The sequence below is a fragment of the Ailuropoda melanoleuca genome, chromosome 6 (genome assembly GCF_002007445.2).
Source record: "Ailuropoda melanoleuca isolate Jingjing chromosome 6, ASM200744v2, whole genome shotgun sequence".
Lineage (NCBI taxonomy): Eukaryota > Metazoa > Chordata > Mammalia > Carnivora > Ursidae > Ailuropoda > Ailuropoda melanoleuca.
This window is the reverse complement of record NC_048223.1, coordinates 96,148,579-96,161,273: the sequence shown is the minus strand read 5'-3', so window position 1 is coordinate 96,161,273 and position 12,695 is coordinate 96,148,579. Positions and strand designations below refer to the sequence as shown.

General features: G+C 46.9%; 1 long non-coding RNA gene across 1 annotated transcript; it reads right to left on the bottom strand.

The window, feature by feature from the left end:
* Window positions 1-2,293: 2,293 nt before the first annotated feature.
* On the bottom strand, window positions 2,294-11,089 carry LOC117802723. Its single transcript, XR_004626219.1, has 3 exons — window positions 10,996-11,089; window positions 10,265-10,319; window positions 2,294-4,995 (listed from the first exon to the last, which is right to left on the bottom strand). It is a non-coding gene; the product is annotated as an uncharacterized LOC117802723 (long non-coding RNA).
* Window positions 11,090-12,695: the final 1,606 nt, after the last annotated feature.

The window sequence follows — 12,695 nt, the reverse complement described above, 5'->3', positions numbered from 1 at the left end:
TAACTATCGAGAAAAGAGTACAGCTTTTAAATGTTCCCCAAGTATTCTTCCTGCCCACCAGATGTTTGATCGCCAGCTGGATGGTGATGCTCTCTGGGGAGGTCCGGCCTCGCAAACTGGAGATGCACCGTCCCTGTGAGCCCCACCTGCAGATGGAGGCATCCAGGGGTCCCTTACACTAGTTGGAAGCCACGTCTTCTCAGCACAGGAATGGGTCCAGGCCAATGCCATGGTCCTGTGCTCTGTCAGTCCCTCCCCCTGCCTTACCTGTTTCAGACATTTTCATCAGCACCCACTTTATCACTCTAGACTTGACTACACACCCAACCCCTGTGGCCTGGGAAGGCTGGCATATTCAGAGCCCATGATGGCATAAAAATACTAACAATGGTGATAATACTTCTTTCCCAACAGTCTTGACCTCAGAACAAAGATATCAGTGCTGGGGCGCCTGGGTGGCACAGCGGTTAAGCGTCTGCCTTCGGCTCAGGGCGTGATCCCGGCGTTATGGGATCGGAGCCCCACATCAGGCTCCTCTGCTATGAGCCTGCTTCTTCCTCTCCCACTCCCCCTGCTTGTGTTCCCTCTCTCGCTGGCTATCTCTATCTCTGTTGAATAAATAAATAAAATCTTTAAAAAAAAAAAAAGATTCTTAAAAAAAAAAAAGATATCAGTGCTGGGGACACAACGAAGCTGGCAGGATATCTTTGCGGTACTTGAGGGGAGNTAAAAAAAAAAAAAGATATCAGTGCTGGGGACACAACGAAGCTGGCAGGATATCTTTGCGGTACTTGAGGGGAGATGGCTGCCACCAGGCATTTAAGAAAGACCCCAAGGAATTGTTGAAAAGGAAAAACAAAGCTGGGGGCATCACAATGCTGGATTTCAAGCTGTACTACAAAGCTGTGATCACAAAGACAGCATGGTACTGGCACAAAAACAGACACATNGATCACAAAGACAGCATGGTACTGGCACAAAAACAGTCACATAGACCAATGGAACAGAATAGAAAACCCAGAAATGGACCCTCGGCTCTTTGGGCAACTAATCTTTGATAAAGCAGGAAAAAAATCCAGTGGAAAAAAGACAGTCTCTTCAATAAATGGTGCTGGGAAAATTGGACAGCTACATGCAAAAGAAACTTGACCACTCTCTCACACCATACACAAAGATAAACTCTAAATGGATGAAAGAGACCTCGATGTGAGACAGGAATCCATCAGAATCCTAGAGGAGAGCATAGGCAGCAACCTCTACGACATCATCCAAAGCAACCTTTTTAATGACACATCTCCAAAGGCAAGAAAAACAAAAGATAAAATGAACTTGTGGGACTTCATCAAGATAAAAAGCTTCTGCACAGCCAAGGAAACAGTCAAAAAACTAAGAGGCAGCCCACGGAATGGGAGAATATATTTGCAAATGACACTACAGATAAAAGACTGGTATCCAAGATCTACAAAGAACTTCTCAAACTCAATACACAAGAAACAAATAAATCATAAAATGGGCAGAAGATATGAACAGACACTTTTCCAACGATGACATACAAATGGCTAACAGACACATGAAAAAATGTTCAAAATCATTAGCCATCAGGGAAATTCAAATCAAAACCACACTAAGATACCACCTTACGCCAGTTAGAATGGCAAAGATAGACAAGGCAAGAAACAACAATTGTTGGAGAGGATGTGGAGAAAGGGGATCCCTCCTACATTGTTGGTGGGAATGCAAGTTGGTACAGCCACTCTGGAAAACAGTGTGGAGGTCCCTTAAAAAGTTAAAAATTGAACTACCCTATGACCCAGCCATTGCACTACTGGGTGTTTACCCCAAAGATACAGACGTAGTAAAGAGAAGGGCCATATGCACCCCAATGTTCATAGCTGCATTGTCCACAATAGCCAAATCATGGAAGGAGCCGAGATGCCCTTCAACAGATGACTGGATTAAGAAGCTGTGGTCCATATATACAATGGAATATTACTCAGCTATCAGAAAGAACGAATTCTCAACATTTGCTGCAACATGGACGGCACTGGAGGAGATAATGCTAAGTGAAATAAGTCAAGCAGAGAAAGACAATTATCATATGATTTCTCTCATCTATGGAACATAAGAACTAGGATTATTATGAAAAAAAATAAAAAGAAAATATAAATAAACAGAAAGAAAATTGAAATTGCTTGAAAAGTCACCACCAAGAAATGACCATTGTTAACGTTTTGGTGCATCCTTCCATATCTATATACAACTTCATTTTAACGGCCTCATGTTGTTCCATTGTTTAGATACACCAAACTTACAGCATATCCAGTTCTAAGACACTTGGTCCTTTCTTGTCTTTTACTACTATAAAAAAAGGTGAAATAAATATTTTAATCAAGAAAAAAAAAAGACCCCAAGAAGGCACTTGCTTGTTTAAGCTGAGCCCAAGCCCCTAGGATGGACACTTCAGGGGGGCCTCCAAGGCCTCTGGGGGCCATCTCTGTCACCTTGTCTAGAGTCTCTCTCTTGTCTTTGCTCCTCCTCTTCTCCCCTCTCCCTTTCTAGTTCTTTCCTACCTACTCCTTTCCTCTCTGTATCTCCCGTTTCTCCATGTAGGTCCTTAGCCGCTGCACGTGTTATTTCAGAGGCTGGTACGTCGAGCCGAGAAACCTGCCAGCCAACAGGAACAGAGCCCCTGTCTTCCTATGTCTGTGTTCCCAAAGCACCCTGCCTTGTGCCTGGCCTGTGATGAATGCTCCCCACTGAGTCCTTGAATAAAGTAGGAAGGACAGTGGTGCTGAGTTCAGTCACCCCGAGTGACACTGCCTCCGTAGGAAGGAATGATACATGGGTGTGCGGTGAACTTTTACCCCAAGTACCTTAATACACAGGAAAATGGACTTAAAGCCTGGGCTTTACCTACAAGGGTGAAGCTCTGTGAAAATCTTGCCTTAATTTACACATTGATTCTAATCTGTATGTCCCACTTCACAGTCTTTTTATTTTAATCAGATTTTGGTGCTTTGTCTAGCATAACATCAAATGCAGACTGCCCATACATTTTCATCAAACATGGAGGACTTATTTGGGGTAGTCCAACTCAAAATATAGGCTCTGTGGAGTATGGGATACTCTCTGCGGGTCCCTTCCATCCTGGAGAACCTCCAAGAGAGGCTACCATTCTCCCCTCTCTAACTCCCAGCTGCCAGTGAACTGCTTCTCACACGGGCTCTGTGTCAAGTGCTCCAGGGTAAGGAGCAAAGAAACGTACAGATGGATGGATGGATTTAATAATGATTATGGTTTACCCGAGCAGTGCTAGGGAGGCCAGTTCAGATAAAAATAAAGTTGTAAATAGCAAGTTAAATTGCTAATTCACCTCCCCCACACACACATACTCAACACCTCTGTCGATCTTTATTACAAATTATACTCCAGGAACATTGTCCATGTTTTCCTGCAACCCCGTGGCAGATACGTGAGGATACCTTCCCCCAGTTGCACGGATCTTTATATCTCCTCATCTAGCGCAGTCCTGGTCCACAGTTGGTGCACAGAGATACATAAAATCCCCATACTCAACTGCTCTAACCAACTCTCATGGTGCTCAGCGTCAGGGAAGCAAACACATAAACAAACCATTAAAACATGATATGTCTGAATGTCCAGAGCCAGACAGGCTTGGATCAAGTCCTGGTTCCCTCATCCCTCTTCCTAGCCAAGTACAGGTCGTGCAGCCACTCTGAGTCTCAACTTCCTTTCTCTGCCGTACAGATGGTAATAACAGCCCAGGCATTAAGAAGGTTTTTGATAATAAAGCACTTAGCACAGTGCCTAAAATTCAATAAATGTGAGTTATTATGACAATGATGATGGTTCTTTCAACAGAGGACTATAAATACATTAAGCATGCATCTGGAAATGTGGCCTAATGCACTGCAAAGGAGAATATTCTATCAGAGAATCAGCCAAGATTTCCTTGCGAGAAATGGAAGGGTGCAAAGGCCACTTGGGCCATATCTGTATTTCAAATACTGTCCACAAGATGGTAGCAGCGGCCTCACGTTCTCACTTGGCCCAGAAGGCGTTCCATTCAGGCTGCATTCCACCGAACCCCGCCCCAGACAGGCATCTCTGGAACATATTTTAAGTGGAAGGTGACCAGCACCACAAGTAAAGGATGCCCTTCCTTCTGGAATGCTATAGAAGTCTGACTAGACAGCCACGCTCTGGCCTTGGGAAAAACTACCCGTCCATTCATTTTCCCGTTCATTCCCTTCAACAAATATGTGGAGACCCTACAACATCCCAGGCATCGTGCAAAGGAATATAGCTGAGAAGGCCATGCTCTCATGACCTCCTGGCTAGTCACACACAAATCAGAACGCCGTAGATCATAAGATGTCTCCCATCGAACCAAAAAGACAAGCCGGTGAAGTGTGGAAACACACCAGTGGAGGTCAAGCAAAGAAAAACTCACACATGCTAGGAGTCCACGTGGACTCTGCTTTGTGGGCTGACAAGGGTGAGAGGGAATTCGAAGTAATATTAGTTGGTAGGATGAAATCATGATTGCGGGGTTTTGCCCCCTGTGAAATTACTTATGTTCTTCCCCACCTCTTCAACCAGAAATCTGGGCCGGGCTAATGGAAGCTGTCACCTGGAATGTCTGGGGCAGTTGTACAAGGTTACATTCCAGGCACCACGCAAAAAAAAAAAAAAAAAAATGCCAGCAATTTGCCTTTTGTCAGCTGCAAATTAAAGTAATTTCCATGCAGAGGGTTTCTCCTGCTGGCGGTAAGCACCCCAAAACACCAGGGCTGTCTGCAGGCTGAAGGAGCCCCCCGGGGTGTAATCTGGGGGTGGTGTGCTGGGCTCTTCTTTCACTGCAGCACCAAACCAAGTGGGCCGTAAGCCGGGCCTGCAGGTAGGTAACAGGGACAGATGTGTCTTCAGTTCTTTGTTGTACTTTCTAGAATGTGGGACAACAGTGACCCTCACCTTTAAAAAAAAAAAATGAAGAAAAGGTAAATATGTGTGTGCTGCCATACCCAGTGCTACAATGACAATAAAACACAGCCATCATTATTGAGAGTGCCACACAGCCATGATGCTAAGAACATTCCAGCCACACATCCCTCTGTCGTCAGAGAAGGTGAAATAAATATTATCATCCTCATTTATAGATGAGGAATTTGAGGCTCTGAGCAGTTTGGAGAAAGTCACCAGTATTAAGTGATAAAGGTGTGATTTAAATCCTCTTTTGTCAAACTCCTGAACCTGGATACTTTGCCTACACGGAATCAACCAAGTGTAGAGGTGAATAGAGAAATGTGTTGCCACCAAAAACAAAGAAGAGGTTATTCATTCATTATTTACAGAGCGCTCACTTGCATCAGACACGAGGCATACAAAAGTAAGTACTGTCAACTGCAAATTAATCTTCATGCAGAGAAAGTGCTGCCACAGTGGTCCAAGGTTGGAGACCAGAGGCAAACAGACCAAAGAGAGAAGCCAATGCCTGGGGTTTAGATCACCCTGGAAAGAGCTATGACCTGCCCCCACCCCCTAACACACACACCCACACCCCCGTCTGTACCCAGAGCCAGTGCCTGGCTGGGGACACTGAAGATTCCAGAATCTTTCCCATCCTGCACCCACTCCTTCATGCAGCTTCCACCAGAGTTCTGTACTGTGTGACCTCACGGGAACTCCATCATCTTCCCCAACCTTTCTGGGCCTCCTTTTTCCTCATTTGTTGGACGGACGACCTGAGGTCTCTTCCAGTTCAAACATTTCTGACGGCTGCCATTTACTGAACACCGTCTACGCCCCAGGTGCTGCTCCAGATGCTTACAATCATTTCCTTATTTAATCCTCACACACACCCCATGAGTGAGTGTGGCACCCCCATTTTGTAGATGAGCTTTAAAACTCAGAGAGTTATCAGGTGACTTTTCCAAGGTCATACAACTAGTAAGTTGGGTACCAGGATTAGAAGCCAGGTTGGACCACCCGCAAAAGCCACACTATTTCTCACTACCTCTAAGAAGAAAAGGCAAAGGTTTACTTTGTCCTCTGAGTCATTAAGCCTCCACCACTGCCCTGACTGTTCCTCTTTACACAGCTCTCTTCTTGTCCTTGCCTTCATTCTCTTCCAGCCTCCTTGCCTTGTTTCTGGGAGATGTCCATAGCTGATGACGTGCTCTTGCCCTGCCATCATGCATTCAGTATTCATGAAGAGGGCACCTGACCTTTGGCCTTCTCAGATCCTGTGCCCCCACTCTAGGCACCTCCAGCCCCAGCCCGGATGCCATGTATACCTGTGGAAATACTCTGCCTCCAAAATCTTGAGCTCCAAGCTCCCGTCTCCAGGCCACAACCACCGCCCCATCACCACCCTCACCAAGCTCCATGGGTTGCTGGCCTAACTTGACCATAGAACCCTCAGCCACTTCCCCTGCACCTAAATTCTCTCAGCCCTCCTTCCCCGCCACCCCTCAAAACACCTCTGAATGGATTCCTTCCTTTCTAACTTAAACACCACAACAGCTTAACATGGTCTCTCCTTTAGTTTTTCCTCCCCCTGTCCCCCACCACAGCAAGGCCACCTCCTCTCTAAGCTGCATGTCCCCCTCTGAGCCACCTCCTCCAGGAAGGACCTGTCTTTCTCAACTATTTCCTTCCCTCTGCCATCTTCAAACTCTCCCTCTCTTTGAACATCTCTCCCCACCCCTGGCTTGGGAAATGCCCCCAACTGGACCAAAGATGAGGTATCTCCCTTTGGCTATTTTTGGAAGACTCACTTTCCATACCCTGTTCTTGTGATGACGTCTGAGTACCCATTTCCCCTGAAGTGCCACCCTCCAGACACTGCCAACTGCAGCCTCTAAATCTAATGACCTTGTTCTCAGGGCTTATTCCTGGAGCAGAAGAATCTGCTGTCAGCCTGGATCCTCGTGACTCCGTTGCTTTCACCTTCTCCTTCACATCACCTTTCAGCTCTGTTTCCTGACTTCCCTGAGCCTCAGTTTCCCATCCACTAAAAGAGGAAAATGAACACCAACATCATAGGGTTGTTGCAGGCACTGAATGAGATACTACGTGCCTGACATGCTGAAAGGGCCTAACTGGTTATCACCACCAGCGTTGCTTTTCTCCTATGTTGGGAGCATCTCTCTTGATTTCTCAACCTTTATTCCACCCCCACAACAGCAAACACTGTAAAGCTCTTCAGGGTAGAGATCCTTCCTGCCCTGAGAAAACCCAGGAATCTGCCTTGCACGCAGTAGGTGCAGAGTAAGCCCCCGTCCATGGTGATGACTGCCTTATAACCTCGAGCTACTTCCCCAGGCTTTCAATTTCTAAACCACAAACGCTTTTTCCACCACGGACTTGGCTGTTTAACGGTTTCAATCCTTTGAAAAGGAAAATGACTCCCTTATTTTTCACTTACTTTCTGGTGTTAGAGCCCTTTGATGTTCCAAAGGCCTTTCAAGAAAGCCTCTTTAGTAATAGGACCTTGGTTTTTGCCACAGGGAAGTGAACTTGAACCCCAAAGGTTGAGCTGGGACCCTGGAGTCCCAGGCAGGAGTTTTTTCTCGCAGGCTCCAGGCCTGACCTCGGCCCAGAGCTCGGAGAAAATGCTATTTGCAAGCTCTTCATCCTTCTCAAAGCTGTCATTTTCGTCAGCCTCACTGGGCATTTTGACAAATGCCTTTGCTAATTACTTAATTATTTTGGCCTGCACAAGTGTGGGGGCTATTTCCTTAAAGAAAAGAGGGCTTAGCTAGTCCATTCTTATCCATGCAAGGCTTGAAAGTAGCCTCCTTCAATCCTATTAAAGTGTTTGGCTAACGAAGCACCCCTACCAGTCAAATTAACTCAAATACATTATGATGCAAGAGCTCAGAGGCACAAAGCCCCCCTCCCCAAAGCCAGGCTAAAGCTAGCATCTGTTTTCTTCTGCCTCTGGCTTGTTTCTTCTAGTTCAAGCCTCTTTTGCATGGGAAAGAAACCTGTGCCTATCTTGCTGACTTTCAATTAAAGAAACAATTAGGCTAAATGGCGTCAATGTGTCCCTGCGGGAATAAGCCAGGAGTGTGAGCCTGTCACCCAGGCCATAGCACAGCAGGGTGTGCTCTGGCGGGAAAGTGGGGAAGACATTCTGCCCGGGTGGGAGGCTCCCCCCAGTCTGGCCAGCCCTGACCTTCTTAGTCTCCGGAAGAATCTTGTGTCCCTAAGAAGTGCCCTCTCTGAGCATTCTCTCTCTCCAAATAACGCTCAGCATCTCTGCCACACATCCTGGCTGTGTCTTTTATGGCACCCTGCGGAAAAGGCCCTTGACCAGCTCATTGGCTCAGGGAACATGGGAGGCCTAAACAAACTCAGAATCAAGCCCGAAACGCAAATTGTGCTTGGAGGTGTGAATTATCCACAGTGGTCCACCCTGATCAGATAAACAGCCAGCGGCCCCAGCCAGAGGCCAGCACCGGGCCCGGCACCTCACAGTTGCCCAGTAAAGGGCGGCTGGGTGTGGGAGACAGCTACTGCCCTCCCACCAGCACACCTAGCCTGCAGGAGAGTGCAGTCGGGGCACAGTGAGTCTTGGTGGATCCCTGGAGGGGGCAGGGGACTCACAGGGGCTCCAATTAGGGTTGACCCAGGTACTTGTTTGCACAGCTGGGACCAGAGAAACTGAGCTGACCCTGGGTCTTTCTCATGAAAATGCAATGAGGGCAGAGCTGCCCCTGAAAATACCAGCATGTTGCATAGAGCGGAGGACCTCTTCACAAACTCAACTAGCCTCAGACTAAGGGATCTGAGAGACACATTCCCATCTTTGTGCACTTCCCAGCGAGGGTGAGAGGTTTGTCTAAAGCCACACAGCCAGTTAGAAAATCTGAAAAGCATGTATTTCGTTTGCTATGGTGGCTGAAAAGACAAAATTCAAAGGGACAAATTTAACCACGAGTCTATAGGACCTATAGGAAGAAAACTTTAAGGTTCTAGTGAGATTCATAAAAGGAAACTAGAGGAAATGAAAAGACAGGCCCTTCTTTTGGATGTCATTCTCCCTAAATTAATGTATATACTCAATGCATTTCCAGTTAGAATACCAAGAGGATTGGGGGGGATGATAAAATGGTATTAAAATTTATCTGGAAAAATAAACATCGGAAAATATCTGGGGAAAGAATAATGAGGCAGCACTACTCCTACTAGTTAGTAAAATACATCATGAAACAAGAATAACGAAAACCGTTTACAGTGGAGAAAAAAATAGTATAACAGAATAGGAAGGGACCGTAGACAGACTGAAGCACGTGTGGAAATTTAGTTTATGATAAAAGTGGCACTTCCATTTAGTGACCAAAGAGAGACCATTCAGTCAATGATTTGGGGTCACTGCTAATCAGTTGGGCAGAATCATGAAGTTAGACCCCTACCTCGACCTTTACTCCCAAATACATTTTAGTTGGATGCAAGATTTAAACTGTAAAAACGAAACCATATAATGTCTCAAAGAAAACATGTAAAATGTATAATCTAAGAGTGGAGAAGAACTTCCTAAACAAACTATGAAACCCAGAAACCAAAAGGGAACAACCGATACATTTGACTACAAAAAAATGTACAATCTCTGTAGGGTCAAAATAAATGCCATAAACAAAGTAAGACAGACAACACTGGGGACAAGTGTTTGCAGTCTGTGAGTCACATAAAAGGCTAGTTTCCTGTTTTACACAGAGTGCACCCGAATCAGCAAGATCTGCAAGGACAGCTCAACAGAAGAACAGGCAAAGGATGTGAACAGGCAGTTCACCGAACAAAAGATTCAGGGTAACCTGGTGAAACTTACAAGGGCACCACTCCCACTCCTTAAACAATCTCTCCTGTGGCTTATTTTCATCAGAAAATCCATCGGTGGAATTTTTAGTTGTATATTTGCTTAAGATTGTCACTGTCAGTTTGTTCTCCCTGAGCCCCCTCCTCAGTGGGAAGAGTCTCAGGCACAGCCTGCAAAGCCAGGACAACCCCAGGGGCCACCTCCCCCGCCTGCCAGTCCCCAAAACCACTGCCAACCCTCCTGCTGGGAGGCCAGGTTCCAAGGCAGCTGCCATGTTGCCCTCCTGCCCTCCAGGAAAGGAACAAAACCCACACCATTAGAATGTCACCGACCATTCTCGCCACCTCCTGCCAATGCCTGCCCTCACTGCCCCCAGCTCCCACACTACCTAGAAATGTGGAATGGATGGTTAACACTCACCACGGGTTTAGGTTTCCTGCAAGTCCAGCTGCCTAGAATGCAAAGAAGCCAGAACCTAAGTAAAAAAAAAAAAAAAAAAATGCCTCTTAACAGGGGTCATTCCTTCCCTCAGAGGATGTACTGTCCCTTGCCACTTCTGGCTTTACACACAGTCCCATCAAGGCTGGCCATCCGCTGATTCTCAGAGTACGGCGTATTAAAGACATTTACTGGAGTCTGCCCCATTAAACCTACGGAGGGCAGAAAGGCTGGCCAAAGGCACAGAAAGAGGAGGGCAGCACAGAGGTGATGCCTCAGGGACAGATTAAAAGATCAAATGAGGTGAGCCATGCCGCGTTTAAGAAGGCAAGGCATATGGAAGATCGGTAGGAGAAGAAAGGGATAAAGAAAGGGGGGGGTCATCAGAAGGGGGAATGAAGCATGAGAGACTATGGACTCTGAGAAACTGAGGGCTTTCAGAGGGGAGGGGAGTGGGAGAATGGGATAGGCCGGTGATAGGTAGTAAGGAGGGCAGGTATTGCATGGTGCACTGGGTGTTATACGCAACTAATGAATCATCGAACTTTACATCAAAAAAAATTAAAATTAAATGAAAAAAGGCAAGGCAGTGTGTCATCCATTTGAGAAATAAAACAATGTTTTACCCCAGAAAGAATCAGCCTTAAAGTCACTGTGGATCATCAATAAATGAGGCATTGATGAGGCTGGAAGTCAGTAACTCCCCTACTTACTTGTTTTCAGCACAGACCGTGTGGCAGAAGCAACGTGAGAACCAAGAAGCCGCATACAGAGAACAGTGTGGAATCAAATGAAACGTACAGCCTTGGTCTGCACAGGAACAAACAATACGTGCTTGGCATAAACAGGAAACTCAAAGGATCAAGTTTATGTCCGTTTGTCACTTAGAGTGTTTTCCTGTTACCAGTTAACCAACTATACACTGGGGAATCACAACAGCTTCCCCCAAAGCTTTGTGGCCAGCCTTAATTCAGGTATGTCACAGGCCTTGCTGGCACCTGGCAAGAGGCAGACAGGTAATAATAGGAGCTTCATTGTTATTGTTCTTGTGTGTTTTCTTTGTGTCAACTTCTCAGTTTCCAGGAATCAGAGTCTCAAAATCAATCAGCATTTTTCCTTATAATATTAAGTCCTCAATCTCCCTCTCTCTTTCTCCCTCTGTCACCCACCCCACCCACACCCCCAACCCCACCTACACAGCTTACACACCTTCAAACACAAAGATTCTGTATCCTGGGGTGTTCCTTGGGTGATCACAGCTAAAATCCTTCATTTGTTTCCAATGCCCCCAATAATCGTAATAGCTGACCTGTGTGCTGGGCACTGGTCTCATGACTCCACACGAACTAACTCATTTAATCCCCACGACTAGCCCCCATTTTACAGTTGAGGAGATGGAGCACAAGGAAATTAATGGCATTAACAGGTCTCAAGGCAAGGAAGTAGGCCAGAAAAGGACCGCTTTGTGAAGAAAAGCATGAACAAGTGTGTCCTGCAGACTACCATTAAATATAAGCATGTGCGCGCACGCACACACACACACAGATATATGGGGTGTGGGGACTTGGGAACAAGGAGTAGGAGAGACACTTGCTTTTCACTTCTGAACCTTTTGAAAACTGAATTGTAAGGTTCTCCCAACACAAGCTGCTCACTGCTCTCTGGAGTCCTCTGCCCCATTAACAGGTTCAGACCTATCTCCAGGCCCCCAGGCCCCACCGCACACAAGCCAGCCCTCTTGAGGGCAGGAGTGCCAGGCTGGGCCTGCTTTAGGGAGGAGACAGCTGGACCCCACGTCACAGGCTACAGAGCTCACATCCAGAAACCAACAGTTAAGGGTGACACTACCCCCCAACTCCGGGGTTTTTCTTATCTGCAGCAGGCTTGAAGGCAGACGCTTGCCCCCGCCCTCGGGCACAAAGAGGACCCCCTCCTCTCTTCACCTGATTTCCACTGTCAGCCCTTCCTGTCCGAGAAGACAAAGGCTTGCATTCCACAATTAGCAACAGAAGGTTTAAAATGCAAATTCATGGAGGAGCTCACAAACCCTTGTGAAAGAGTTTCCACTTAGGTGTTAATTATTTCCTCCTCCTTCCTGGGCTGGGCAGAAGGAGAGGAGGGAGAGAAGGGAGTGGGAGAGGGGAAGAGGGAAGAAAGCCTGTGTGGGCTCCCCTCACCCATGGGCCCCGGTGGGGGGGTGGGGGGAACTATGCGTGTCAAGGGTGAAGGTTAGGGGGGCCTCCCTAGTCACCCCTCCCCACACGGAGCAGAACTAGCCAGAGGGACCCCCCCATCCCCTCCCCTGTCACCATCTTCCTCAGGAGGACTTCTCTAGACTGGGAAGGCTGGGCAGAACCGCAGAGGAACCCAAGAAATAACGGCCTGACCATCCCTGGAGGAGGTGCAGACCTGC